The sequence below is a fragment of the Mastomys coucha genome, unplaced genomic scaffold, assembly GCF_008632895.1.
Source record: "Mastomys coucha isolate ucsf_1 unplaced genomic scaffold, UCSF_Mcou_1 pScaffold11, whole genome shotgun sequence".
NCBI lineage: Eukaryota > Metazoa > Chordata > Mammalia > Rodentia > Muridae > Mastomys > Mastomys coucha.
Genome location: NW_022196893.1, coordinates 23,310,165 through 23,337,320, shown reverse-complemented (window position 1 = coordinate 23,337,320; position 27,156 = coordinate 23,310,165). Strand labels below are relative to the sequence as shown.

At 39.8% G+C, this 27,156-nt stretch overlaps 1 long non-coding RNA gene across 1 annotated transcript in view; it reads left to right on the top strand.

Moving 5' to 3' along the window:
* Positions 1-526: 526 nt before the first annotated feature.
* Positions 527-27,156, top strand: part of LOC116078235 — a 28,939-nt gene continuing 2,309 nt past the window's right edge. The window contains exons 1-2 of the long non-coding RNA XR_004113460.1: positions 527-667; positions 8,824-9,044. This is a non-coding gene — a long non-coding RNA (uncharacterized LOC116078235). The remainder of the gene's footprint in view (positions 668-8,823; positions 9,045-27,156) is intronic.

Below are 27,156 nucleotides of genomic sequence, written 5' to 3'. Positions count from 1 at the left end.
TAATTTCAAACATGGACAAATTATCTGAATACACACACACACACACACACACACACACACACACATACACACACACACACATTCACGCAAGGCCCAACATATATGGAAAGTTTGTTTAATACCCTTAGCAATCAAGAAAATCCAAATAAAAATCATATTGAGATACCATCCCACTTCAGTCAGAATGGCTATCACCAAGTAAGTAAAGCTTTAAAAATGCTGAAAAATAGGCAGAGACAATAAATTTAATAAAGTCTCACATACTGTTCATGGAAAGGTAAATTACTGTTATAATTATAGAGAACTGTATAGAAGAGCTTTGCAATAAAACTAAAAGAAAAAACAAAACAAAACAAAACCAAAGAACCCAATTGTCCCTCTTCCTGGTGCAGGAACAAAGAAATTAAACAGTCCACATCCATAGTTATTGTGACATTACTAAACAGTCCACATTCATAGTTATTGTGACATCATTCACAGTAGCTAAGGTATGGCCTCAGCCTAGATGCCCATCCCCCCAAAGAAATGAATGGGCAAAGAAAATGTGATGCATACAGACATGGTTACCAATACATGATTGTGTGAAGTTCAATCTTTTTAGTGAGCACGGGAGACTTCTTCTTAAAGTAGGACAGCATTTGTGTAAGAGCCACAGCAACACCAGGAGGTAAAGAAGCCCTACAGTGATTTTCTTGTAGATGAAGTCACCGTAGTTGAAAGAAGTCAAACATTTGACCCTGAATTATACAGCTTCTAACTGGCAAGTTGGGGTATCAATGCAGATTTCTACAGTATTACCCTTCTCCTTGTTTCCATGTTTGTCTCTTTCAGCCATGGGCATCCTAAGCCCCTTACCCACAAGCATCCTGTATCCCCCAGCTTACCATCTTAACCACTTTTATCCAAACTCTGGAGTAGAGAATCAGAAGGCAGGTAAATTATAGTTGAGGAGTATGGGGGGTAGGCTATGCGGAAGGGGTGTGGTGGGAATTAGTAAGAAAGCCAGGAGAGAAACGTTACGTGATCTGAAGATCTCCCCATAAAAACTTAAAGATCTTCCCATAACAGACAGTCATGAAGATGATGATATGAACCAAGTCAGGCTTTTCCTATACAATCCTTGCTTATTGAAACGTGTAAGTCCTGGAGCAACTGTATTACTGGCATCACTCATATGGATAAGATTGCTAAACTAGTTAGCACAGAGCCAGAATTCTCAGAGAGATGACCTGCCAAGTGGATTTCATTGAATAAACCAGAGAAGATACCACAGGCAGAGTCTGAATTCACTGGGAAAGTTTGGATTTCATTGGAGAATCACTGTATCTACCTCATAATTTGATGAGTTACCAACACATTCCAGATGTGTGCCTGCCTACCTTGTTGTATAAGATGCAGAGAGCAGAGAAGAAAGGAAAGGTTAAGGATTTTCTCTTAGTAATTTATCTTACTCTTCTGCAAGGTAGTAAGTTGCTAATGAAAACGAAGTTTTAAGCTAATGAATACTGAAGTCACTAACATAAACATTAATAAAGTAAAGCCTTACAATGACCAGTTTGCTTAAATCACCCATTACCATAGATTTTCTAAATGCCCATAGCAAAATTTCCAGCCGCACTAGCATCTTCTTTATTGATGTTGTATTGCAAATGATTGCTTAGTTTTTGTTTTAATTTAAAGGCAAATTGCTTGCTTATAGTTACTTTTGACAAATTCTATTAGAATAAAAATGGCTTTGAGCATTCACGTAAAATTATAAAGAAGAAAAGTGAAGCATAAAGCAGATAAATGGAGAAACATATACAAGCGCACACACAAGCACACACACACACAAGCACACATGCACACATACACGTATGCACGCATACACACATGCACATATACACACATGCACACACATATACACATGCATACATGCACACACACATGCACACATACACATGCACACACATATACACATGCATACACACACATGCACACATACACAGAAGTGAATGCTGAGGAATGATGAAAATCAAAGTGTGTTGAGGATTACAGAGTGTTTAATTCTTAGAGTTTGGAATTTGAAATGAATTTAATGTGTGCCTCAGGAGGCTGTGCTGCTTAGGTTTTGTCAACTTGACAAATACTTGAGTCACAAGGGCAGACATGACCTCAGTTGAAGAGTTGTTGCCATCAGATTGCTGTGTGACACGTCTGTGGGGCATTTTCTTAATCGATGTAGGAGGGCCCAGCACACAGCATCTGGTGCCAATCCTGGTAGACCTGGGTTGTATAAGAAAGCAGGCTGAGCAAACCAGTTAATAATATTGCTCTATGATCTCTGCCTCAGTTTCTGCCTCTACATTCTTGCCTTGATTCTACCTTAGCTTCCCCCAATGATTGACTATAACCTGTAAACTAAAACAAACCTTCTTCCCTGTCCCCTAAACCTGAATAATTTTAGTGAGTATATTATCATAATTATGAAAAACAGGAACCGAATATAAATGTTAATATCAATTATAATTTTTTTTCAGGCATGTACACATTTTATTTTCCTTTTGGTGATCAATTATAATTTATAAATGGGTGGAAGGAGATTATAATGTTTGTGTCACTAATGGAAACTGGAGTACTTGGGATAAAAAATGTTTAAAAAATTAAACACAGATTGGTATGTGATGGGAGATATAGATATATGTATGTGTGTGGGGGTGGGTGGGTGAGTATGTATGCATGCATGTATGTATGTATGTATGTATGTATGTACATAAAATTTTTCTCCAAATACTTTTCAATCTCTCTTTTCTTCATGCATAAATTCACATGTGTCTGGTAGTACCTCACAGAATTCCCAGTAGTCGCTAAGTGAGGACTTTGCATTGTCAAATCAAAGCCCTGAAGACCGAGAGTCCTCCAATACGATGCATTTAGGAAAAGGGAAATGAAAACCAGTTAAACTAGCACTTCCTGGGCTTGGCAGCATCTGTGCCACAGATCTCCAGTGCAGAGGCATTTCCATGGCGACACAGATATTTCACTCTTACCCAAAAATTTAGGTTAAAAAATGATACAGTAAATAGCTAGGTTAAAAGTGGGCAATAAAACTAAATTAATACTTAATGCAGAGAAGAATTCTTAAAGATAGCCACGCGTGTGTGTACATGCTTGCCCTTAACCACAAAGACTTTAAAAGATGATCAGGAGGTTTAAGTAAGAACTTGAATACATTTCTTTTTCTGCCCATGGTTTGTGGCAACACATAACTGCCATTTCCTCCTCTTATTCACCAGGCTCCCATGGAAAAACAAATGACTTGCTATATAAAATACAGGTTACCATCAATATCGCTAATTGATGGTGCAGCTGCCAAACTCCAAGTCAGATTCTGAAGAGTATGAGCTAATGCTGCTTAATGACATTACATCTATCACAGGTCAGAAAATAACTGACATGCAGTATTTTCTTTGGGTCAGTGATGGAACGGAATAGTGGCAGTTTAACATAATTAAAGGCCTATAGCCAGATTAAAAACTCTTAGTGTGTAATTTTTTTCTTTTTTACTAAAAAAGGGTTATGTATTAACTGGTATTTGAGTTGGATCCAAAGTGTGGGGAAAGCCACAACAAGTTAATAAAAAAAAAATCTTTCGATGAACATTTAATGAGTACCTCTGCTTGCCCAGTGAAGAGCACCCACCCAGGAGACTTAGTAGTAGGGATTCAGTTCCTGATTGCCGTGAAATTATCCAGCATATTAGATATAGATAATGTGAGGTTTAAAGCAAAAGCCAGAAGCTCTATGGTGACTCCTCAAACAGTATACAGAGGTTTGAGATGAAAGGAACCTTGGGAATTATGATTGGAACCTATCACTTCCACAAGAGCAAGCAAAAGAGAACATGCAAAGTGAAGATGTTTCACAGTTTTCTTTTTGTGTCAAGATGGCTTCCTCGCACAGTTACCTGACCCTGCACACAGAACTGGCATTGGCTATCCTAACAGTGGGTAGGATGCAAAGGAACAATGAGATATGGCGTCATCTGGTGTTGTGCAGTTCACAGCTGAGATATGGCATCTTCTGGTGTTATGCAGTTCACAGCACTCTCTTGGAAGCTGAATTATATGTATGGCCAAACATGAACAACGGGAGGAAGCTTAGAATTAGAGAAGCAGACTGGAGCCATGAAGAAAATAGTCATTTCGTTCACTAAATAGGAAGCAAGCGGGTGTCATCAAGGCAGCTTCAGTGAGATAAGGAGCCATATTGGATTGTTCAACATCCTTGTGCCTTGAATATGAAATGTCTCCCATAGGCTTATGTGTTTGAACAGTGGGTTCCCAGATGGTAGTGTGGGAAGATTATGGAAACTTTGAGAAGCTTCCTTCTGAGGCTTGGCTTTGAGGGTTTAACGTCTGGCCCCACTTCCTGTTCACTTCTTCTTCCTTCCTTCATTGGTAAGGTGGACTCTGCTCCATGGAACTGTGAGCCAAAATAAACCTTTTCTGCCTCAAGACGCCTTTGTCAGGTATTTCACCATAGCAACAGGGCGTAGATTACTATGAATACAAAAACATTTGGGAAAACAGTGAAGAAAGGCAAAATTGAGCAGGTTTGTTGGGGCAAAGAGGAAAGGCAGTGTTAAGATTGGCTTCTTTGCTGCAGTCACTCCCCTGTGGATCTTACATTTACCCTCAATCTCCTCTTCCATGCAGTGGGTGGAGCCCTGAGGGAAGGGATTTCATGGAAATGTTCCGTTCAGAGACCATTTTTTTTCAAGGTCCTTCCCTCCCACAGTGTCTGGCTATGGGTCTCTGTTTTCATCTTTTTTGGGGATGAAAGAAGCTTCTCTGACAATGAGTAACAAGGAACTTATCCATGTGAATAGCGGGATGGTTATTAGGAGTCATTTTACTGCTTTGCTCCTTTAGCAGAACAATGGTATTTGGTTTTCACCCAGGTTCCTGAACTATCTAGTCTCAGGTTCCTGGTCACCCAAGCAGCATCCTCTGGGTTTCATCTCATGGAGTGGGCCTTATGTCAAATAAGATATTTGTTGGTTACTACCACATGCCTTGTGACATTATTGCACAAGCACATTTTGCAGGCAGAATGTCACAGCACTTCAATATGAAGATTATTTTAAAAGGATTTTTCCCCATTTTACTGCTACAGAACGTTACTCTATTCTCACGATATGGACATTGTTTTGACTTTACATGTAAACTCATATAAATTTAACCATTTGTGATGATATAGTAAAGCTCAATAATGTTTTCTCCTCAGTTTATAAAGAAGGAACAATTTAGTATTGCCAAAGAGCAGTGTGTTACAAAACCAGTACTTCATTCCTTATGAAATGTCAGCTTGCTGCTAATTCCTGGGCCTAAATTTACTTCAGAAACCCAAATAAGGCCTCAATATCTCATCCTTAGTACACAAGTCACACTCAGAATCTTCTTGAGGCTACTGGTTAAAAGGAGTTTGGTACAGTTAAACGTTTTAGATAAAAGTGATGTCCAGCACTCATGGGGAAACTCTGAGATGGGGGCGATTGTGTTCTGTGTTTGTTTAGACCTTGAGACTCAGAAAGAGTGCACAAAGCCATGTCTTGCCAGCTTGCTCCTTACTGCCTCACTGCTACCCATTTTCAATGTGTTCTCCTCCTTGACTTAATCTTTAATGGGCTGAGACTTTCTCTGTTGTCTAAACCTCTTGTCTAGGTAACGCCCGTCAATGGGAGCTTCCGATACTACTCGCAAGGACTGTGGTGAGGTCTTGATCATTATCACAGACTATTCACCTGGACTCTAGGGTTGAAGACACAACTTCCCACCCAGCATATCTATCCGCATATCCCACAAATCAAACACTGACTTTTGTGGTGCCTTGTCATTCTATACAATGAAGCTGAGGTGTAGAAACCAAGGGAGCCAAGTATAGTGAACAATCTTCACAGAAATCAAGGTGTTCTTTATAAACCATCGAGCCTTGATGCTACCCCTAGGTGGTAAACATTAAATCGAACCCTTTCATTTGAAATAGTAGAGACAAATGTACGGAGGCCTTGATCTCACTACTATCCAAGCTGCCCCTGTTTGAATTCAGTTTGACCACTTGAAGCTTTGTTCTAACCTGAAAGGATTGGTGGAACAACTCATGAACTGCCCAGTGCCTTTTCAGTTACACACATGTGAAACTATCCTTTTATGGCTGTAAAACAGAGCTATGTTGTGACAGCTGATGTGTTGGGTCCTCCTCATCCAGCAAGAAAGACGCAACTACACTAGCTCTTCCTTTTGCAATTTATTCCAGGACACTTTTACAATGCTTCTCCCTCCTGCTCTAATCTTATTGTCTTCTGCAGCTCCTGCCTCTCTGGAGCTTACTTAAGCTCCGCCTCCTGGCCCACCCTCAGCTGTTGAGTACTCCCAAGCTTAGCCAATCCCAATGGGCCATGTAGCAAAAGCAGATAGATCACCAGATGTAGAAACAACCAATAGCAATAGCTTAGCCAAATAAGGGCTTTGTTTACGAGGCCTCTCGCTCAGGGCTTGGCTCTCCACACTGATGGTTTTCTGGAATGGTACATTTTAAGTTAGATTATCAATTATCAAATTTTATAAATATCAACCATGTACAAAAATCCTTTAAAGAAGTTTTCTCCTTAATTTTTCTTCTTTTTCTACCTCCAGAGAGGTCTATATTTTTTTTTCCCAGACTCAAAGTAAATTGTGTGTATAAGTTTTAGTCATTTAAAAATATATACCATCACTAAACAAAACTAGCGATGGAGTAAGTCATTAGGTATGATATTATCCTCTCTATTAGATAGAGACATCGCTACTTTGAATACTCAGCAAAGTGTTTATTGAAATATTAAAGGTTATAGTAGAAGCTGATGAACAGAAGGTTTTCTAATCATGAATCCTAATCATGTATAAGTGTGCAAGTATTAGGCTGGTGTGGTCCAGGCATATATCTATGTTTGAATACAATTTAGAGAGTGATATAAAAGAGTGGGTATAATCTTCACTTTTACCTACTCTCCAATAAGGATAATTACCACAGCCACAGGGCAGGCTTCTGCCGAGGATGTTCTAGTCGCAAATAATATGATCATAACTCTCTTTTTATATGCAACTTTTACCAAGTTATTCTGGTTTAGCCAAAGAGGCAAATCACATCCTTGTCTCTCCCAAACTAGGCAAGAAGAAATATAGATGTAGAAACCAAGCATATCAGGCTTTCCGCAGGCAATACCTTCCAGGAACAAGATTATGAGGTGTGATATTTTAATACATAGACAATATCGATGGCATCACAAAGAAAAATGAGAATGATTTAATAGTATGTGATACAAACAATGATAAATGATTTGGGTTAACTTGAAATGCATCAAACTGGGAGCCATGAAGTGGTGGAGCTGGCTTCTGTTACTTCAGTCCTGAGCTAAGCTAGTATAGACATATCCCCAGTGATGTTTTTATCTAGAAAATGAGTGGCTGGCTGCCATGAGCTGAGGAGCCATTCAGGCTTCAACATTAGACAGCACCATTGGACAAGTCGCTTACTTTATCTCTGTATCTTCATTTGCAAAGTGAGAGCAGTACCAACCCGGAGTTCCTCCCACGATCACCATGCAACTGAAAGTGTGCATACGTTTGAAAGTCCTTTATGAACTAGAAAGGCATTCAGCTGTAAATTATTAAAGATGAGGAAAGAGGATAATTTTCATAGATGCTAAACACTGGGTTTATGACTTCAAAGAAATTCAACATTAGATGTCAGATGTTTGATATTGATTATCAAATTTATGGGATGTAGAAACACCTAGGAGATGAACTGTTGGCATTTTTGTTCAGCTATTTTATTGGGTTTTTATATCTCTACTTCCCTTCCAACCCTTATTCCACCCAATCCCTTGCACTCCCCCAACACTAGGTAGGAGAGAAAGGTTACAGGGAAAAGGGGATGTAGACATCTTTAGGGGATGTAGACCTCTTTAACAGGATTTCTTGCTAATTAGGGGCACCGAGTTCCTAGGGTCAACTACACTCTTCATTTTCAGAATATCCAGTGATCCAGTGACATAGCCAATCCAGCTATCCATCGATCCAGCAATAGCAAACCAGCAATCCAGCAAATGCAACTGTAAATGCAACAGCAGGGACCATCAGGAACCAGTAGGGAACACTAGCGACCAGCAGGGACCAGCAGCAAAAGGACCAGCAACAAAGGGGACAACAGCGAAGGGGAATAGCAGCCACCACAGGCTCTCTCGGAGCTCTCCCATTAGTACCCTCTCCAGAGTCCCCAGAATTAGACTATCTGCAGCTGGCAAAAATGAAGCCCCTGCTAGTACAAACCATAATCACCGGCTGTGAAGCAGCCTCTCATCCCACACCTGGGATTAAAACAAAAACATTCACACAACACAACTGGGTTTTTTAAAAAAACCAAAACTCCCATTACAGTAAACCTCTAGGCAAATGTGTGAGAGATTACCTAGGTTAGGTTTAGTGAGGAGGGAGACCCACACTGAATGTGAGCAGCATCACTCCCTGGGCTGAGGGGTTCCAGAAAATATTGAAAGAAGAATGCAAGGCATGCATAAGCATCCCTCATTATCTGCTTCCTGTCTGTGGACCGTGGTACAAAGAAGCCGTCATTCAGAGGGGACCAAGGGGGCCATTGCATGATGGCAGCCAAACTTGTTTATGACTAAGAGTTTCCATGGTTTGCTGATTTTAAAGGCATGCAATGGCCTTAGAGAGCAGCTGAGGCTTGGCTCTGTGAGAGGTCAGAATAGGCTATGGATAATGATGTTCTCTGTTGCAGAAGAAGCCCCAGGATTTAAGGAGTCATCAAAAGAGCCTGGTGTAACCTGGTAACCATGTAACAAGGTTGAAGGACTGGAAGAGAACCAGAGAGAGGCGGCTGGTGATGTTGTAGCCGGTGGAGACCCCAGGGTTTTAGAGATGGCAGGACTGGGATGAGCACCAAGGACAGCAACAGCTGTGGAGGAGGCTGGCCTGAGCCTATGAGAGACACCGGATGAGGTATGGATGGTAAAGAGAGGGAGAGGTGTAGCTAGTCTTCTTGGAATGAGTCCCAGGTGTCCACTAATGAACGCTGTTGGATATATGTCTGAACTAAAGTTTTAGAGAAATGGAACCTATCTGTACTGCCCTCTCAGATCAACTATTAATCAGGAAAACGCCCAACAGGCTTCCCCACTGGCCAATCCGATTGAGAGCATTTTCCAAAAATAGGTTCCTACTTTTCATGTTTCCAGCTTGTATCTAGTTGACAAATACTTAACCAGCATACCGTCTATTCAGTGCCAACCTTAAAATTCTTGGCTATGCTTGGAAATGTGATTAATTAGTCAAGCTTCTCACATTAATAATTCTCCACCGGAAAACTCACATCCATAACTATTCATTTACATATCAAGAGATAATTGTGTATTTTAAGTGTTATCAAAAAATAAATCATACTACTAAACACTATAAATAATTTGCAGCAGAGATGATATACTTTAGATCAGATACCAGGCACAAAAAGCAAAAAACCCCACTTCTTGGCCTGTTTAAGTAGCTCCCGTATTACTGAGCCTGTAGAAAACCGTGCTTAGTCATGATGGAGGTACTGTCTAGATTGACATGTTTCCTCTAGGGAAAGGGCCCTACATTAAACCCTTCTTTCCAAGCAGCCCATTACCTTGTGGTGATATTTTCCTACTCTGAATGATGGAAGTGAGGCAGGATCAGACATGAGCCACCGACACTTCCTTCAGCATCTGTAAGTTGACAGAGGTGTGTGTGACTCCAGTTCTCACTTCACTCACAAGTCTAAATCATTGTCCTAAGAATAGAAGAACTTGCCTCCAGGCTGCATAGTTTACCTTTCTTCCATACTCTCTTCACACTTGCTGACAGGAGTGTAGTATAGCTGTACCCTGAGGGACCCTGCCAGAGTCTGATCAATATAGCCTGGGGTCCCTAATGGAGGAGTTAGAGAAAGGACCAAAGGATCTGAAGGGGTTTGCAACCCCATAGGAAGAACAACAATATCAACCAGCCACTCCTCCCTTCTTAGAGTTCCAAGGAACTAAATTATACCAACCAAAGAATACACAAGGAGAGACTCATGGCTACAGATGCATATGTAGCTGAGGATGGCCTCCTTGGGCATCAATGGGAAGGGAGGATCTTGGTCCTGTGAAGGTTTAATGCCTCAGTGTAGGGGATGCTAGGGCGGGTAGGCGAGCTCCCTCATTGAAACAGGGTGGAGGGGGGATGAGATGGGGATTTTTGGAGGTGAAACTGGAAAGGGGGACAACATTTGAAATGTAAATAAATAAAATAACCAATAAAAGATTGTTCTCTTGAAAGAAAACAGACTGGAGATAGGCTTCAGCTTAAAATGTGGAAGCCGGTGATAGTACTTTGGTCGTGGTGGGAGGCAAGCACATGATAAACACCAAGGGAGAATAAACCTAGGTTGATATTTCCACTACTTTCCTAGTCACTTCTGAGTAGCTCAGAAGACAGTGGCGACATGTTTGGGATAGAGACCTGGAATTCATTAGCCATACCAAGGCAAATGGTGGCAAATCAGCCATGGCAGCAGAAGGCTAGAGAAAAGGAAAGTTGAGTTGAAGCTTGATTGAAGTGTGAGGCTTCAACTGCCGCATCCACCAGGTCCCAGGGTGCCCAGAGAGCTAGCTCAATAAGTGTGATTTCGGAATATGTGTGTAGGGTGCCTGTGGAAGAGACCAGATTCTGAGCACTGTATAACAAATATATAGTCACCATAATGCGGGCCCAAAGAACAAAGGGGAAGGAGAGTGGGAATCACATCTTTTGAGCAACTGAGCTGGATCCTTGTCCTCGCTTTTATTCCCTAATGCTCAATGTCTTAAGGTTTTTATTGCTACTAAGAAATACCACGGCCAAGGCAACTCTTATCAAGGAAAGCATTTAGTTTGGCTTACAGCACAGAGGTTTAGCCCATTATCATCATGGCAGGAAGCATGATAGCCTGCAGCCACACATGGTGCTGGAGACATAATTTAGAGTTATACATCCAGATCCTCAAGGGACACTGAGATTGGCTTGAGCACTTGAAAACGCAAAGCCCACCCCCAGAGGCACACTTCTTCCAACAAGGCCATGCCTCCCAATAGTGCCAGTCCTTATGAGGCTATGGAGGCCATTTTCATTCAAATCACCATATTCGCTCAAGCTGCAGACTTGTCCTGGAGTCTACACCATTGCTTTCTCGGGCTTCTGAAATACATACTGCTTCCCATGGTCTCTTAAGTACAGATGGCAGAATGTGGGAGTTCTTAGCATCAAAACCCTGGGAGTCAATACCACACTGTATATATCTCTTCCTAATAAGTGATATATACACAAATAAGGATCTCTTACAGCGTGTATCAATTATTCTGTTTTAGGACCATTTTTAAAAAATATTTCATACTGGTTTTTCACAGTTTTTCTCTCTTGGCCAGAAAAAATATTCCTTCAGAAAGATGTCTGTGACAGAGAGTGCCACAGATGATATCTCTGAGTTGCCTGGGCTGAAATAAATGTATATTTCTAAAATCCATCATCGGGTTAAAATTGCATTTGTTTTTACCAGTATCTTTGAAGCAGAGTCTACTCTGTGACACATGAGACTGGTCCTTACCATGTTTCTTTGCTTCATTTAGGCAAGCTCCTGGGAAGATGGGAAGAAAGGGGGAGCAGCTGGTTGGGCCATGCTCATTGGGGGAGCAGGTAGATGGGCAGACACTCATCTTTATTGTACCCAGAGCAGTCCCACCTGAATATAATGTGTATCCAACCTTGTAACGGGTTGTTTTCTGAAGCAAAAGTTCTCTGAATAAACCAACCAACGCTAACTGCATTGATAATACTACAGGGAACCAGAGAAACCATCTTTATGATCCTCGTGCAGGATGAAATGTAGATGTTGAAGCACATTTTAAAATCTGCAAAGGAGAAAAATCCATCAGACAACAGATCTGATATGATGCTAATCAAGCCAATGGTTATTGCTCGTGAGCACTGCCAGAGCCTTGGCTAGACAGTGCTCTCACAGGACAATGCTTCTTCAGTAATACTTCTGAATACACAGTGGGAAGTTACCTGTTGGTACAAGATTTAGTGTTCAAAGATATGAGAGTGAAACGTATGCCCCCAGATGTAACTTTATATCTAATTTATCTTTTCTCATAATCATTTCTCTACAAAGAGAAGTGGGTTTCATTTGCTAACTCTGATACTGATATTCGGCAATAAGGCAACATTCAATTATTGATTTTAATAATAGCATATCCAGTGCTATTCAATAAAATTATAGAGGAAAGAATTAGTAAGTAGAAATGGAAAAAAAAACTATATCTGGTACCAGAAGCCCCTCTTTTGAAAGCACTGTTTTACCACTTCAAGCATTGTGTGCCTTCTCTGCACCTTGTTCTATGACCTGGGATTAATGGAAGTGCTTCAGGTAGAGTGTCAGGGCATTTTCCAAGAAAGATAGCATTTGTCAGCATGTAGGACTCAAGAGGTGGTTAGAATCATTAGCTACAACTTTCAAGTGGTGAAACAGAAGCCCAGGGATGTTAAACTCCCTATCCAAGGCCACATCACCAACAGATGGTGACCCCTAAAGCTAAACACTCAACAGTAAACCCATGTTCTCTCTAGGGACCTTAAAGACCAAAGGCATTGCTCATTACCCACAGGTCAGTCACTTACCAAATCATTCACTGTGTATGTATTTATTTCCCTTTACTGAGTGTCACCTCTTTCTCTAGTAATGTAATTAGACATAGTGACAGAAGCAAGGAATAGCTTAACCATGTATTATGGGATACAGATGGGAAAAATAATCCAACAAACAAAAGTAACTTTGGAAGATAAAGTTCATTTCAAAGATTTTCTTGCTAGGATGATGTTTGACTATATACAGGAAGAAAATGAGTTAAGGTACTGGGATAGCTACATGGAGGACATAAAATAAATGTACAAAGTCCTTCAAGGCAGCAGAGATGTCAGAATACATGGTTAGTATTGTACTTTCTTCTAGAACTGGGAAAACTGAGTCCTAGTAGAAATAAAGTATAGATGGATTGTTGTTCATCAAAGCATCTAAAAAGTAAAACGCTGAAAATAAATATGATTTAAAAAAATCTACGCATTTCTTTGAGCACTCAAATTTCCAGAAGCGAGTTCATCTCAAAATTAAAAAGGATTAGTGCTCTCTCGCTGACATGTACATATGTGGTGTGTGTGTGTGTGTGTGTGTGTGTGTGTGTGTGTGTGTAAAGATATATCATTCAAAAGGAGGCAGAGAAGTTGAATTTGGTAGAGACATTCAATTGAAAGATTTTAACACCAAGTGTTGACAGACATTTTAAGTACTTTGATCATATTTTAATGTGCTAATAAAATAATGTTCCTGGTAGATATGAATGCAAGGCTCGTGTAGGAAGATGAGATATGTGTTTTATTGCTCTGGATTGTATCCAGTTCAGTTAAGGCAGTGTATATAAGACAGCTGATACAAATCAATAAATCAACAGCATAAATTCATCTATGATTAAAGAGCACCGCAACCCTCATATTCTCCTCAGAGAAACTGAAGTTTCCTTTGGGAAAATGATGTGAGCCTGACAGTTAGATGTGACTAGGTGTGGAGTAAATACAGCAATGTAATCGCTCTGCACATTCATAATATATCGTTTTAATATTGAAGTCACTTTCCTGGCTCTCTTCAGTGTTTTAGCAGGGCTTCATAGTTTTGGTACTAGAGTGAAGTTTACACAAATAATCAATAGAATTTAGGTGAGGAGGTTGTAACCATAATTGATTTGTTGGTTGACATGGATAGGTGAACGGTAACGGTTATCGCTTCCTTACATTATATTATTAATTTCTATATGCTTTATAAGTACTCTCTGATATTCATAACAATCATTTTTAATTTAAATGAGTAGTTAAATACAAAATGAGGTGATTTCAGTAATAGAAATTGGTGATTATATGTCTGATTTTGTCTGTGCAATACTGACTTCATGGGAGGATATAGTTGTGGAGACTACTTCAGTACACTGCTTGCTGCTGTCATTCTTGATGGAGAATGACATGCTCCTTATGGCCATGCTCACCAGGCCATGCTGTGGTTTGGGGAGACCACACCCTCCCAACCACCCCACCTCTTCATCTTTGTCCTCTCCCTCACTTAGCATAACTTTTTGATCCTTCACACTTAATATGCTGAGTCTCAGGCAATTGCACTGCACGGAGTTGCTGCCCAGATGATTTTACACAGGAGAGCTGTTCTGCAGTCTGAAGGATCACTCAGGTTGTGTTTCATTCATACAGGACTTCATTCTAGTCTGACTCTTTTCTCTGGATGCTCACAATGTATTAGATTAAATCTGTGAAGTTGAGACTCATCACACGGTGTGGAGGGACCTTTCTTAGATGTTGCTCTTCATCACCTTGCAAATTTCACCAGGAATTCAGACCTTTTGCAAGCAGCAATCATCTTTATATCAGAAAATAGAATTCTGAAAATGTACACTGATTCATTTTTCTACATCAAAGTATTATTTAAAAAGAAATGAATTTAAATATTAATGATAAGCATAGTCCTGCAAATAATCTTTATAAGAGATAATTTATATTAAAACATATCCAATTATTCCTATTTCATAGGAATAAATTAAATAAAACTTAAATGTAATATGACTTTTCAGTAAAAATTCATAGTGTCTGTTCTGTATAAATAAACACACAGTATACACTTTAACAAACTTTACTGTAAAATTTTTGTAAACAAAAATCTACATAGTGAATTTATTAGGCCTAATGTCTGTATTCTCAGTGAACTTCTATGAAGTTAAAATAGGCATTTGGATTCTATGAGGCTTCATACTGGGCTTTACACTTAAACCATTCAATGTATTTATGTACTTATCCACCACCAAAAATGAAAAAAAAATGACAAAGTTAGACCTAGATAAATAATTAGCTTTATATTCTCTCTCATAACTCATGCTCATAACCTGCATTCAGTATTCATCTCATATTTTGGTAACCAAGTAACTAGAAGAAATACTGATAAGGAGGAGCGTGTTGTCACTATGGGAACAACTTTTGATCAAAAATATAGTCGATGCAGATCTTCCCCTGAGTGCAAGCAGTCTATGTTCACACCCTTCTAGGTGTGGTGTGACTTCTCATTCCTCATAAATCTTAAATACATTATTTAGTATATAAATAATGCTTGCAGTACTTGCGCCTACAGTTCTCAGTAAGTAGACCAGATGGATAGCTTTAACTTCCAGAAGTTACATTTCTGGTTTTCCAGCCGCTCCTTGTTCATGTAGATCAGCAGATACTTCATCCTCCTTCTATCATGGCCTTTGTAAGGCACAACACCCTGGTCTTTCTTTGTTTTACTATGGTGAAATAAGCCTTCAGATTTAATCCCAACTACTTTATCTCTACTGGTGGTCACTTTAATTTTAAAAAATAGTCCTGCATCCAGTGGAGTTTTAGTGAAAGGAACAGTGGGATAGAACATGAGCTTGAATTTCAGAAAGAGGTTTTGTTGTCTTTTCGTTCTTCTGATTCATTTTGCAGAGGCATTCCTAATTAGTTATTCTAAGTGCCATTTTGTGTCATCTGCTAGATACAGTAGCAATGAAATGCTCTGTGTTTGGTTAAAATATAAACTTGGATTATTTTGAAGTAAAATACATACCTGGTGAAGTACATGATATTCATGAAGGGAAAATTCATTTGTGTGCAAAAAGATGTCAAGACTACCTGCAAAACAATTACATTTCAGCCAGAAAGAGAGAACAACCCTGGGGAACAAGTAGCCTGTTTGAGAATGTGCTTCTGAAACAGAAAGGTTTACTCTGGAAGGAGATTAATGGGAAATAACTGGGACTTTCTGAGTGAAAGAGGCTATGAAAGGACTTTATAACCCTCATACTGAGTGGATGGAGCAGGGTGAGCTGCTTGCATTAATGATGTAATCTAACAAGTATATATCTGTGAAAACTCTGGACCTGCTGGGTTGGAAGGGACAGGAGGAGGAATCATGAAGCAGGTCTCACTGCAGGCAGAAGGTGGCTTCTCCGAAGTCGCAGAGAGTAGTCAATACTGAGGAATTAAGTATAAAGAAAATAACTGGAAAAGGTCATGAAAATCCAAGAAACAAAGAGGCACTCTTGTTAGCATTCCTTCTAGGCTCCACCCCACAGTTACCTGGCAACAGCCAGGTATGCCTGATTCACTATAAAAGGGGCTGCTTGCCCCCTCCGCTCTCTCTTCCTCTCTGCCTCTCTTCCTTCTCTGTCCCTTCTTTCCACATTCCCCTCTTCCTCCTCTCCACGTGTTCATGGCCGTCCTCCTCTTCTTTCTCCTCTTCTTCCTCCTCTTCTTCCTCCTCCTCTTCCTCCTTTCCTTCTCTCTCTCTCTCTCTCTCTCTCTCTCTCTCTCTCTCTCTCTCTCTCTCCTCCCTTCCACTTTCCCCCTCCCCATGCCCTAAGTAATGTCTATTCTATACTATACCCCTTGTGTGGCTGATACCTCACGAGGAAGAGATGCAGAGATGCCTCAGCATGGCCCGCAGAGGCATTTCCTTCCACCTCACTGATACCATGCCTCTATCAAACATATCCTTGTTCTTTCTTTGTTATAAAACACAACTCTGACCTGAAAAGGGGAGTCTATTGGATGCACTCAAGACATCTGTAAAAGTGTTGGCTGCTCTGACAGACACGCGCCCTCTGCCACAGTTTTCCCCACTATCAATTGCCAACCGAGGACTGCACACTATTTTTACCCGAATGCACTCTATTCATTGCTGGCAACCACCACATCACTTGCTATTTAGAAGCATTTGTTATATTTTTGACTTTCTGGAAAGGTTAGCTTTGTTTTATAGATGGGATCAGGAAAAGGAGATTTGTCCAAGCATGAAAGCTAGAACAAGACACATGTCCTTTCATTGTAAATCTAGCCTTCAAGGGCTCTTATCAACGTATACTGAAAAGGTTTCTGATGGATCATAAGAAATTTTAAAATATGGAGCTCAACTCTAAAACAGTTTCTGGTAATTGTTATCAGTGGCAGCGGCTGTTCCTGTGCTGCCCTGGATGGGGCTATTCCTAGAATGACGTGCAAATCTTTCCACCTTCCAGCCTTGGAGACCTGAAGCCAAGCTCTCTTCAGGCTCTGAGATCTGGCACAGCTGTCCTGTTTGAACCCAGGCCCTGCTTTCCTGGCATAGTGCCAAGGTTCATTTACATTTTTGTTTATTTCTTTAACATTCCACATGCTCTTCAGCTGTCTTCTGTGAGAATATGATTATTTGGGCTTTTGATTTTTTTTTTTAAATACTATCCATTTAATGCATTTATTCTAGCTTTCTCTGCACCCATTTGTAACAGTGTATTCTATTTTTCCTACTTTGGAAAATCCTGTCCTCTTACCTAGTCTCCTACTGGGTACTTAACCTCTGGAAACATTATAAATAAAACACACATATGTGAAGCTTAACGTCTAACGTCCACATAAAAGAGAAACCATGCAATGTTAGTCTTTCTGGGTCTGGGTTGTCCCACTTAGGATGATTGTTTCTAGCTCCAACCAATTACCTGAAATTTCATTTTTCCTAACTAAATAATGGCCTATTATGTACGTGACTACATTTTCATCAGCCATTGATCAGCTGGTGAGCATCTAGGTTGTATTCTTGGCTGTTTCCAACTTCTAGCTTTTAGAAGTAGAGCATGAATGAACACAAATGAGCGAGTGTCTCTGCAGTAGAGTATACACTCCTCTGGATAGATGCCAAAAAGTAGTGTAGGTGGATCATGGAGTCAACTTATTTTTATCTTTCTGATTTCCATAGTGGCCACACCAGTTTCCCCTCCCAGCAGTGGTTGGGGTTCCCTTTCCTACCTCTTCACTGGCCCCGGTTGTTTGCTTTCTTAGGTTTATCATTCTGAATGGGGATGATGGAATCTCCAAGTCGTTTCAATTTGCATTTCCTTGACAACTAAATTCATTGAACATTTTTAAAGTATTTCTTAGACATTTTTGTTTCAAAGTTCTTTTAAGAACTCTGTTTAGTTTTATAACACAGTTTTTAGTTGGCTTGTTTTCTTATCTTAATGTTGAGATTTTTCTCTTTGTTTTAAGTCCTTGTATACACTAGATACTTTTTGTTAAATGAGTAGTTGGTAGAGATGATTTTCCTCTTCTGTAGGCTCCAGTGATGCTTGAATGATGCTGTCCTTTGCTTCACAGAAGCTTTTAGCTTCTTAAGATGCCATCGATTAATTGCTGGCCTTGATGGGATCTTTGCAGAAAGTCTTTTCTTCTGACCATGAATTACAGTCTATATTTCCTCTTCTATCGGACTCATGGTATCTAGTCCTATGTTGAGACTCCTGATGCATTTAGACTTGAGCTTTGTTAAAGGAGACAGATGTAAATCTGTGTCCATTTTTCAGTATGTAGCACCATTTGTTAAAGGAAATTTCTTATCTGGTTGTATATTTTTAGCTTCTTGGTAAAAACCAATTAAGTATCCATAGGTGTATTAAACTATATCTGAATCTTCAGTTTTATTTCCTTGATCAATGTGTCTTTTTATGCCAATACCACAGTTTCCATTACTAAAGCTCTGCAATACAACTTGAAATATGGGGTGGTCATATCTCCATTAGCTTTTTTATTATTCAGAGTTAGTTTTTCTATTTTTTGTTGTTTGCTTGGTGTTTGTATGTGTTTTCATATGAAATTGTAGTTTGTTCCTTCAATTTCTCTGAAGAATAGCTGAAATTTTGATGTGGATCCAATCTGTGTATTGGTTTTTATAGGAGTGTGACTTTTACTATATTTATGCTACCAATGAATGAACTTGTCATCTTTTGAATTATTTTTTTAAATTTCTGTTTTAATATCATAAATTTTTTCTTTTGCAGATTTTAAATTTTTCTTTGTTATACCTATACCAAGCTATTGTACTTTACTTATTAAGGCTATTCTGAGGGTACTATTTTTGTGATTTCTATTTCTGTTTCATGATACTATTCTCTCAGTATACTGAGAAAGAAATCATTTATATATCAGAGTCTACTTGTATATAAGAATCCATTTGCATATAAGAAACCTACTTGCTTCTGTGTGTTAATTTTGAATCTCTCTGCTTAGGTGAAGGTGTTTATCATCTGTATGAGTTTGCTGGTAGAAATTTCAGGGAATTTTATGTACAAATGAGACCTAAAATTTTATCTTCCACTTATTTCTCTATGAGTTGTTTGACCTGATAAGGTTTGTTTCAGTTTTGGCTTGTTTTTCTTTTCTTTTTAAGTAAATTCTAATTCTTTGTTAAAATCCACCTTCCTATCTTTGTTTGTGTTTTCATAGTCTTCATTAAGGCACTTATTCATATCCTCTACAAGTTCCTTGAACTTATTTATTCATAACTGCAAGTTCTTGTCTTGTGTATTATCTATAGTACTTTTCTCAAAGCATATTATAATATGGGTGCTATTTCCGGAAGAAACATGTTGCCTTCAGTTTTCACATTTGTGTTATTTCTCTGGGGTCTAGGTATCTATAGTTGTGATGCTTATGGTGTTTCATGATGCAGATATCTGGTCTGATCTTTGTTGGGTTGGTGTTCATTTCTTTGGCTGCTGTTGCTCTAGTCTGACAGGTTGTGGATCAGAAAAATGAGGCTTGATTTTCAGTCTTGTGGCCACTATGGATTTTAGGGTTCAGACACTGGTTGGTCCTGTATGTGATGTTTTGTTTGGAACTCTGGATTCAGACTCCAAGGAGACCCTAATTGGTCCACAAGATGGGTAGGTAATAGGCTCACAGATAGGAGAATGAGACCAGCTCTGGAGATGTCTTCAGTAGAATTTGGGTCTGGATCCACAGCAGACAGGAGAGGCAGGACTAATGGTTGCATGGGGTCTGGACATTGATGGTGTTGGGTCCAATGGAAAGAGAGTTGGGCTGGAAGGAGGGATCAGGGAGCACATCTGCAGCTACAGTTCAGGTGTGACTATAAAGAGACTATATGGGAGAGTAGAAGTTGAGCATAGGTAACCTCCCTGAGTCCCATCCAAGTGTGGTAAGTGTTAGGTCCCTGGTAGAGAATAGTTCTACAGGTAGGTGGGTCAGAAGTCACAAAGGACTGGAAGTGGGCTGTGAGGCAGCAAAGAAAATCTAAGCAGACAGTAGGTCTGGGTCATGTACCAAGAGGCCAAGTCCCAAGAGGAGGGGGGTGGCTTGGGATGAGGGCCTGAGGCAAGAGGTGGTGAACCAGGCTGCTTCCTCCACTGTTCCAGGCACCAGGGAGCCTCTGGGCAGTTGCAGAGTGAAAGGGATTGGGAAAGAATGACTTGCATCCTGCCAGAGGTCTGATATTCTGGAGCACAGACTCAAGTGTCTGCCCACTGGGTGGGAGTTCTCAGTCTGGTCTCACAGCTGCAAGCACTGGGCCCACAGGGCACGTCTTGTTGAAAGGAGGCAATGCATGCTTGTAAGATGGTTTAGTATAGAAAGGAGAGAGAAGAGATAGGAAAGTAGAGGCTGGCCATCTTCACGTGGATGGGATGGAGAGGAAGATGGGAGGAGGAGAAAGTAAAGATAAGAAGAGAAGAGACTAAGAAGGAAGAGAGACAGAGAGAAAGAGAGGAGAGGAAAGAGGGCAAACCGCCCCTTATATGGTGGGCTGGGCTATCTGTCTGTAGGGGCAGAGCATACCTGGCTGTGGTCAGGTGACTGGGGGTAGAGTCCAGCCAGAATGCTGGGAGCTTGGGGTATTGATTGATAGCACAGGCTACTGGAGTTGGAGGACTCGCGGAATCAGCCTGTGTCTGGGAATGTGTCTCTACTGTTTCCATCCTTTGTGAACTCTTTCACTGGGTCTTCAAAAGTTGAGAATGGCTCAACCAAAACACAGACTGCTTTTCACCATCCCACATCAGAGCCCATTTCATATTAAACTATAAACAGTACTGAAGATAAATAACAGAAACACAGATAAAGAGTCAAACAGAATACAGGTCACTTGGATAATGATTTTATTACTAAATAACAAATAGAAGGTCAGAAATTAAAAGGGGAGTTGTTACTTAGGGTAGGGGTGAGATCTTTGTAAATAGAATACCAATCACATAGGAAATAGCACCAAGAATTGACAAATGGGATTAGGTGAAAATAAAAACTTCTGCACAGCAAGGAGGCTCTCAGCAGAGCACACCGGTGGCCTATAGGATGGGAGACAGTTCTGCCCACTAAACTCAGACAGAGAATGGATACTTAAGATATATAAATATATATTACTATATAATAATATTACATATTATGTAATAATATATAATAATAAGATATATGAAAAAAGAAAGAAAAAAGAAAAATGAAACATGCCAACTAATAAATAGGTCAATGTATCAAACAGATAATTCTCAAAAGATGAGGCATAATTGGCCAACCATATTTTAAAAGCTGTTTTGACACCCTTACACATCAGAGAAATTAAAATTAAGACTACTTTGAGACTCTATCTTATCCCAATCCGAATGTTTATTATTAAGGAGAACAACCAAAAAATACAGACAAGGATATGAAAAATGAGTAAGCCTTACTCACTGTTGATGGGATTATAAACTGATGAAGCTATGGTGGAACTGAGTGTAGAGGTTCCTTAAAAAATATAAAGCAGAACCACCACATGACCCAGCTACACCTCTCCTGGCACATACACAAAGGACTCTATATCTACAACAGATACTCATATATTCATAGTCCTTGCTGCTATAGTCAAAATAGAAAAAATCATCAAGGATATCTATCAACAAATGAATAGATGGTCAATACGTAAGATATATAAAAAGGTACACAAGATAATTTTACTAGCTCTAAAAAAGGAAAGAAAAAAGAAATCTCTAGGCAAATGGTTGGAATTGAAAGGAGTGAGTGAGGTCACTCAGGAAAACAAATACGTTCTTGTTGCTACGCAGATCTAACCTTTAATTTTTATGTCTTTGCATTTATGAGAATGAGTGGGTATAGGTTATAAAGCTAAAAAGAGGTCTGGAAGAGAGACGAGTGGTTTTAAGGGAGAGTGATCAAACATGTATACCAGGAAAGTGGGAATTGGCATACTGGGGGTGAGGTGGGTATAGACAGAGGAAAGGGAGACGGAAGAGGAATGGAGGAGGGTTGGCCAAGATACAGAACACATGAATATGGTACAAGAAAACCTGTTACTTTCTGTGCTGATTAAAAATAAATAAACACAACTTTAAAGTACTGCAAAAAATGGTATTGCCATGTGTTGATATGTATTTCTGGATGTCTCAGGGTGGGCCGGTGTGGCAGACTGGAATAGAAAACACAGACTGCTGAAAGTCCTGAGGTGGAAGGTTGTCTGCACAGACCTCACTCTCTGGAGATAGAACCACTCATTGGAGTGGATATGAGGCGTCTGTTTTCCAATAAGTTACATACATATAGACGTAGAGGATATAGACAGAATATCAGCAGCAGACATTGTTGTCTTCTTTAACACAAGAGTGGGAAGTTCTTAGACCTGAGTTTCCAGTCTTTAGAAATATACGAGTATTTCATTGGCCCTTGTCATAATTTGAAGCAGGATTTGCTTCCTGGCTGGCATTTAAGAATGCCCTACCAAGTCTTCAAGCATCCCCATAGCAACAGCGCTGTGGCTTGCCACTTTGCCAATTATGCAGTTAGGAAGCATGTATCAACCCCAAACAGATGCAGGCATTTCACGCTCACACAAAAGTCAAATAAGATCAGTCTGGGGTCAGCTCACCACACTCAAGGTCCTACATTGGTCATTGAACCAGCAGAGTCAGATAATGATAACACTGATGAAGGACCTCCTGACAACCTCCCATCACTGGTGAACAGTGTTCGAACCACAGCTGAGCATCATCATAAAGTCCCCTTTCCCTGTCCTAGCCCCTGTCCCTGTCCTAGCCCCTGTCCCTGTCCTAGCCCCTGTCCCTGTCCTAGCCCCTTTCCCTGTCCTAGCCCCTTCCCTGTGCCATCCTTGCTGATTGATGCTTTTTGAAATGTGAGTCAAATATCCTTCCTCATTTAAGTTGCTTCTGTTGTCTGTTCTGTCACAGTAAGGAGAAAAATAATGAATAGTTATTCTGTTGAGACAAGAGGAGCTGAATTGCCTCAATTTCATCATTTTCTTTTTCCTATGATTACCAAGTTAATAGCGGCCCATTGACTATATTAATAAGTAGCTTGTAGTCTATAGCTCTGAGGTCAATGTGGTAGCTACTAGTTACCTGAGGATACTGAACAATTAAGTGATTAAAATTAAGTAAAACTTAAAATCAGCTTCTTATCACCATGCTGCATTTCACCCTCCACTTCTTCACTTGACAGTATATGCAAAGGCCATTTCTATCTTCTCAGAACATGTTAGAAGACAGCATGGCATGTCTCATGCCAGCTTGTTCCCTCAGAGATACTGTTTAGTAGTAGCTCTCTAAAAATATGTTCTCTTGATTTTGGGTTAATTCCTGAAAACTGTTCCTCAAAAAAGCAAGCTATTCTAAATAGTATTACATGATTTAACAAGTTTAAGAATTTGAAACTAAATATCAATTTTTAAAATTACTTTTATATTTTTACAACCCAGCCATTGGTCCAATTCCTCTTCCCCCTCTCACAGTTCCTCATCCCATTCCTCCCCACCAGGCCTCCCTACTCCCTGGGACCTCAAGTCTCTCAAGGGTTAGGCAGATCTTCTCCCATTGAGGCCAGACCAGGCATTCCTCTGCTGTATATGTGTCAGGGGCCTTAGACCAGCTCATTTATGCTGCCTGATTGGTGGCTCAGTGACTGAGAGATCCTAGGGGTCCAGGTTAGATGAGACTGTTGATCTTCCTATGGGGTTGCCCTCCTCAACTTCTTTCAGCCTTTCCCTAATTCAATCACAAGGGTCCCTGACTTCGGTCCAATGGTTGGGTGTAAGTATCTGCATCTGTCTCAGTCAGCTTTTTTTTGGGCCTCTCAGAGAGCAGCCATGCTACGTTCCTGTCTGTAAGCACACCACATTGTCAGCAATAGTGCCAGGACTTGGAGCCTCCTGAGATGGATCCCAAGTTAGGCCTGTCACTGGACTGCCCTTCCCTCAGTCTCTTCTCCATTTTTGTTCCTGCAGTTTTCTTAGATAGGAACAATTCTTGGTCAAATAATTTGACTGTGGGATAGCAAACCCATCCCCTCACATCGTCACAGGAGGCAGAGGGGGAGGTATCTGGGTGGGAGAGAAAAGGGGAAAGGGGAAATGGAGAACATGATCAGGTATGGGGCTGGGGCAGAGGAGACAGGAGAGAAGCCCTGAGGGCCAGCAGAATGAATGGAAATATGCAATCAGGGAGAGGGGAGGCATTCTAGAAAGTACCAGAGACCTCGGAGGGGAGAGACTCTCAGGACTTAAAGTGAGGGACCTAAGGTAAATATCAAAAATTCTAAGAGTTCGAATTTAGAAATCTTATGAATTTAGGTTTAATCAAAAGGTGGTTTCAAGGTGCACAGCATCATGTATCAAGGCTGATGAGGTTCTGGATCAATCTCTGAACCTTAGCTTTTGAACCCACAATCCTTAACCATTAAACTCCAACATTAGCCTAACAGCAAGAATCATCTAACTCATGATTCAGAGTATAAACGTTTCCAGTATTTTTCAGATTTCATGAGGCATATTGTCAGTCCTTCAGAACCATTACTTAATTTCTGTCCCTTAGAATTGAAATGGCAACTGCCTCAGCACCTTATAAGCTTTAGTGGGACCTGACTTTTCCTTAGAATGAACTTTTCTCATTGGCACAAGAGAAGCTAAGCTAATGACTACAGCCAGACGAACAATCTATGTCTTAGGGATGACTTTAAGATTCATGTTGTTTACGAAGCAAAATGGCATAGCCCTAGATATTAGGATTAATTTAATTTTCTTTGCCTAAGAATAAACAATGTCTCTCCCCAAATGTGAATAAGCATTTAGACTAGTGGGTACCTCTGATGGCACTCACTTAATACCTGTGATTTACACTAATTGCTTTTTTCCAAGATAATAGCATTTGCAGCTTCCAGCACTACACACAAATCATGTTCACCAGCACTCAAGATGGATTATGTGTGAGCTTGCAGTTGCTTTTGAACACTGTGTGAACTCAAAGATGTTCTGAATATGCTCAGCATATTTTAGTTTGGACTCATCACTATCATCTGAATTATTACCGTAATTAGTTTTATAATATTTTCAAAATACACTTTCAGAAATAAATGTCTAATATGAACCCTAAACAGTACATATATGATTTAATTTTTACATTGTATCAATGAAAATCTGCCTCCTAAATTGTATTCCTGGACTTGTGAATTTTCTTATCAGTCTCAACATTTGTTTATAGACTTAAATAAGCCAATAAAAATGAAATAAACCATAACAATAACAACAAAAATCAGAAATTACAAAACTTGAAATCACATTATATTGAGAGGCAAGCCAATATGTCAAAATATTCCGTTGATTTGTCTTATTTTTCAAAATGCATATATATATATATATATATATATATAATTTTTGCTTCTATTAGCATTTTTGAATATTTAAATCAGCACTGGGGTAAATACTGTCCTTAGAAATTTAGGACTTTATACCCAAGATGCAAGTTTAGCTCTCACAGAAAAAAAAAATCAAGTTGTCTCAAAGTTTATGTCATCTTTCCAAAAATCTCATGAAATTAAAGCCAGAAGTCAGAAGTCAGTGCTCAACCAAGACAGTTGGCGTTCCCATGAACTATTTATAAAACTCTGAAGGTCTGAATTCCATACCGCCCAGAATCTGGGATTCCCTGAAAACTCAGAGTGAATAAGAGTCAAAAGACCTATCAGAAGGTGTCTGTTGTATAGTGTTATGTGATTCAGAAGAGACATGCCTCTCTGCTTACTTCATGGAGCCATCTTCAGGTGCTTGGCCATTTTTGAGATTAGCACATTGGAAGGCATATCTGGAGGATAGAGATTTTATAGAAATCTGTTTCATCTTTATTAATTCCTGTTGTAATTTTTACATTACCACATTCTTCTCAGGAACAAGGGACTAGAATATGAAATAAACAATGATACTCATAACTCTCAGTGAATATTAAATGCCAAGACAGTTTATCAGAATCTAAAATCGTTGTAGTGCTAAGGAAATAATTATTTTTCTACATTACCTGGGTCTTATATAAACTGTCATATATAAGGTTTATAATTACTGTGTATTACTCTTGGAGAAAATTTCTAGTTACATGGTTAATGTCTTCTTGCTGTGTAGACATTTTTATATTTAGCAAACAAGCTCATTGAATTATACTCAGTGATATAATTTTGTCACAATATTACTCGTGTAAATTAAAATTAAGTGGAAAATCTTGAGCTAAAACTTTCTTCATTTTGTAAATCTTTAATGCATATATGCACACGTGCGTATTTTCATGTGTGTGTGGGTAATATATGTGGATATGTATGCCAGCAGATACACTTATGTATCCTGACTCCATATATGTACATGGAAGTCAGAGAACAAATGTGGGTGTGCTTTATCAGGAACACCATCAAGATTCTTTGAAATACAATCTTCAGTTGCCTAGAGCTCACCAATTAAATAGACTGGCTGGCCAGTTATGCCAGAGATCCTTCTGTCGCTGCCTCCCCAGTACTGGTATTAAAATAACTGTGCCAAATGCCAACACACTTTTTCAAAATGTGGGTTATGATAATTGAGCCTAGGGCCTCAAGCTTGCAAGATAATCACTCTTTCAACCAAACCTTCCCCCAGCCTTGTAAATCCCTGTTGAAATAATGTCAGCTTTGGTTCAGCTTCACAATGTTCTTAATTCTTAGAACCACAAAACATGGAGCCAACAAACTGCCTTAGCATTTTAGGTGCTTTTTCCCACACCGCTTATTACCACGGACTGGGGTTTCTCGCAGGGGCCCCTTGTTCCGCGGGACAAGGGATTCTGGCCAGGTGGACACGGGATTCGGCTTTGACAAACAGACTACACAC